Raw genomic sequence first — 4,883 nt, forward strand, 5'->3', positions numbered from 1 at the left:
AATGAGAACTTTTAAATAGTTGATTTGATATTAACATTGATATTTTTTTTTTCAAAATTTTATGATATCTTCAAATTTATATTTTATTTAAAAATAAAATCATTATTGCTTTATTAAAAACACATAAAATCATATTATAATATCGACAGAGACAAATAATAAAATAGAACATTAAAATCGAGATATATCTCACTGCATTATGTGAGTACTTTTCTATTATATATGTGTGTGTGTGTGTTATATTTTAATATGAAAATTACCTCACAAATCTACTAATAGAGACAACCTCACTTAACCATCCTATTAATCTTCCTCACACCCTCTCCCTATTTATCTCCTTGCACCCTCCTGCACTTTTTGATGACAAGAATTAAACCTCTAAATTTTACAACAAAAAACTAAATGTAAGTAAGGAGTTGTTTGAGAATTGTTGAATGGTTTGATGTAAAATGATTAAATGGTCAGAATGATTAAAAAGCTCTCATGATATAATACAAAATGAAATATAATTGTTTGGTAATTGTGTACAATGAAATTAGGGCTCTTAATGGTTAAGAGAGTTCCAGCATACAAAATCATTCAGAATGTTTTAGAACCATTAAGAGGCAAAAAAAAAAAAAATTGTCAAACAAGATTCACCTCTTAACGATCCGGACAAATGACTCAAGAATTCATTTGCACCACTTGAACCAGGTTACTGGTTTTTATTCTATTGGAGTTCTGAAGGTTATCATTAAGAGCTAATTAGCTTACTTGTAATGAATCTGTACATTTGTAATTGCCCTTTTAAGCATGCTTGCTCTTTCTTGTATCCAAAATTTCAGAAGCATAAGTACCCTTCTTTGGGTGTTCAGTTATGTTAACTGGTGTATGCAATCCTATACCCCCAAAAAGGCTATAGTAACAAGTAAATCATGCAAGTATACACATCTCACAAATATCGTCCAAAACAAGTAATAATGGTAATTAGTACTAGATATCGTACCTCAGATATTTTAAAAGCAGAAAGAGTCATAAAAGTCAACATTAAAATGAAATTTCAAGAGGGTTTTGGAAGCAATAAAGCTTCAAAAAGCAAATATCTTTGAGAGAGTTGATAATTGGTAGCTATAAACCGTTCGTGTTCACACAGTGAGCACAAAGTCCCCACAATGGTGGTGCAAGTACACGCCGACATTATAATCGTTTGCAAGTAATAGAGTGGTAATGTACCGAGATCGTTTCCACAAGGATTGAACTACCGAGAATTAGAGAATTTCATAAACTTCTTGAGCTTGTTTCAGTTTTGATTAAAAGTTGGATTTTTGCTAAAAAGTTTTAAAAGACGAAATAGACTTATAAATAAAAGATGGGCATGGGTGTAAATATTTCTTAAAATAAAAGCAACAACATCATGGCCAGAAACGTATGGGATGTTTATAAAAATTCTAGTCTCTCGAAAGTGAAGATTTATAAAGAGATACCACAAATTTCTCACTTTCACCACTCTGAAGCTTGCTGATTTAGCTAAAAAGAAAAATGAATGAAATTCTTACTCAAATCTCTTTGCATACAAATCTCCAATGCTTGAACCTTAGCTAAATACGTTCAAAATTCGTATATCTACGTAATTATCAAAGACTTTCTCAAATCTTTGTGCATCATTTAAGCCGTATTTGGAATATGCCAATCTTTAGGTCAATGATATAATATTAACACTTCAAAGTAATCGACTAATCTGCGTTGAATTTTAGTCCCGACCTAAGTGACCAAGTTTACGAAGTGGTAGAAAATAAAAACACCCAAATATTGCATAAAAATCCTAAGTTAACTCATACCAACACTCACAGAAGTAATTAGCTCATAATAGACATGAAAAACATAATATAAGACAAGAAATAAATCTTAAATGAAGCTTTCATTAAAATAGAACAAAGGTCTATCGCCACAGTGGTGAGTCTGTGGGCAACATATTACAATAAAGAAGCTTAATACAAGAAAATTAAATGTTAAGGCTTAACTTAAGAATAAAATGTAGAGAGACTTCAGCTGAGTTGTGACTTTTTTCAAATGAACTCTTGGCCTCTTTATATAGGGGAGGAAAAGATAAGGATGACCTCAAATACCCAAAGGAAATGAAGCCTTCAAATATTATGTGGATAAAGAGTCATCCCACATCCTTCTTTTATCCAAAACTCAGACTTCCAGTGCGGCTCCAACTGTAAAATATCTTTTAGAAAACTTCCTCCAAAGGTTGAACTTTATCTAAAAATTTGGAATCTTCTCACTATGGTGACACCATCTAAAGTGATAGTTTTCAGAATAAATTATCATCATTTGTGTTTCATCATCTTTTTATAACTTTTAGAATAAACGAGATAAAACAAGAAAATTGGGTATTTAAAATATGTAAAAACGGAAGAAATAAATAAGAATTAAAAAAATGAGAGTTATCAGTAATCAAATACTGAAATATAATAGAATTAAAAGCAATATGGCTACAAGATCATGTTGGAATTTCAGTAAACAAAGTGCAGCGGGCTATTTCTGTAATTGTACGTGAATATTATCACAACAATAGCTTTCTACAACACTACCGATTGAACAGTCTTCCAAAGAAGTACATATTAGAGCATATGCTGGCAGTACACATGGTGATGTACAAATCCAAGCTAGTATAGATCTTGCCTTCCTTTCCGTATAGTTTTGCAACCCAAGGGTTGTCACGGCTCTTTGTAACCTCTATAACACGATTGACAATGACATTTGCATTGCCTTAATTTTAAGTACAACTCATATAGGTAAAATACCACGTGTCAATTTGTCAAAGATTACCAAATGAAATGTTAAGCTCTAAAGTGAATAGTGAAATAAATTGCTATTGAAAGAGCAACTATCCACAAACACTTGACTTAATCTCCCAACCTTCACTTATACCCTCACCGAGGGTCTTTAACCCAACATGACAAAATTTAAGTGCTTAAATGTAAATGATGTAAATATAAATGACATAAATATAAATGACATAAATGTAAATGACTTAAATATAAATTGTTGGAATGTAAAGATGCAAGAACTGTAAATGGACAGAAATGTAAATGTGCTGAAAGTAAACGTGTAGGAATTTAAAGGTGCGTAGATGTAAATGGAAAACTGTAGGAAATGTTGTAGCAATATGACAGAACTGAAAAACACTTGTAAAGCACCAAAATATTTTAATATTTTGAAACTACTAAGATATAGAGCTTGTAAGAAGCTCTTATCCGTAAGGCTTGCTATTCAACTGAATTCTCCTCGTATATATAGTGTCTAAAAAAGGACTCAAAAGATGCTAAAAGTATAAAGGGTGCGTTTGGTTTGCAGGAATGGAATGGAATGGAATTGGGGGGGATTTGGATTTAAAATCCATTCCAATCCTGTGTTTGGTTTGCCAAAGTGTCAGGATTTGAAATCCTCGGATTTCATTAAAATCCATTACACGTGGGATTTGGAAATCCTTTGGAAATGGGCAGGATTTGAAATCCATCGCTTCCTGTCGAGTGCTAATCAGTCCTCCCTCCCATGGCTTCCCGCTTCCTGTCAAGTGCTCCCATAGCTTTTCCTCCCATCGCTTCCTGTCGAGTGTTTTTCCTCCCATCGTTTCCCGCTTCCTTCACCTAGCTTCCCGCCCTAATTAGTCCTCATCGCTGGTGCTCCCTTCCCGTCCCCTTGCGAAGCCGTGCCATAATCGGGTCAACCATCCTTTTGCTTCAAGTCTTCAACTGTCGTCTCTGCCTCCACTTCCATACCACGCAAACATCTCTGCCGGATTTCCACATCAACGATGACTCATATCCTTTCTAGGGTTTTTCTTTTTTTTTTTTCGTTTTTTTTTTCCATGTTCATTGTGGTCTCGATCTAATGCCATCTAGCGACTTACTTCGATATTTGTGCATCAAATTGAAGTCCAAATCGTTTTTGTGTTCTAAATTCGTACTCGCATATGTATCTTGTGTGATCTTCTTAACGGCAGATCGAACGCGGTAACCAGAGGGAGAAGGATCGCGAAAGAGCTAATGCTCGCGCCAGTGGTAAGGGGAAGACTAAAGACACAACGACATGAAAGGTTTGATCTTTTGCCCTCGTTTTATTCAATTTATTCCCTAATTTATGTTAGTGACGGTGACTCTGTTGTATTACAAAGAAGGGCTAATGGATTTTGGGTTCATCTCTGTTGCTTGCCAAATCCTGCAAACCAAACAGAGAAATGGATTTTAAATCCAATCCAATCCAAATCCCTCCTGCAAATCCAAATCCCTCAGAAACATTCCTGCAAACCAAACGCACCCAAAAGGTTATTACCCAAATTAAAGTCTTAATCACACAAGTAAAGATTCTTAAGTACAAAAGTAAAACATCCTTAAAGCATCTTCAATCAAAACTCAGCTGCCAACCAGTACTACAAGATGCCCTCTTCAACAAATTGCTTAAAACTTCATCTTGACTGAGCCGTCTAAGCCAATATCATCTAGCTGCGGGATGCTACAACAATAATATCCTGTTGTAGCAACAACCTGTCAGCAATTATTCCCAAATATCATAAAATAGTACCAAATCATACATCCTAGCTCCAATAAGTCTAACACCAGAAAATAAGAACAAAAGACTCAATATAGGATTGAGAAGATGTAAAAATAGGGGAATAAAAGGTCCTAGATGGGTGTCTGAGTGTATACTTCTACACACTTATCATTGACAGAAGGAAAATGAATGCAAATATCCATATCAAAAGCTATACCCCCCCCATCCGGAGATGGTATCCAGATTTGATACCTGCAACTTATTTGGATTTTGAACACTAGTGGGGGAAATATGCTTATTACAAGTGATGCTAAAGTAGAGAGGAAGGAGGAACAGTAGTGCAG

This window comes from Cynara cardunculus (genome assembly GCF_001531365.2).
Source record: "Cynara cardunculus var. scolymus isolate 2C chromosome LG 17, CcrdV1, whole genome shotgun sequence".
NCBI classification, from domain to species: Eukaryota; Viridiplantae; Streptophyta; class Magnoliopsida; order Asterales; family Asteraceae; genus Cynara; species Cynara cardunculus.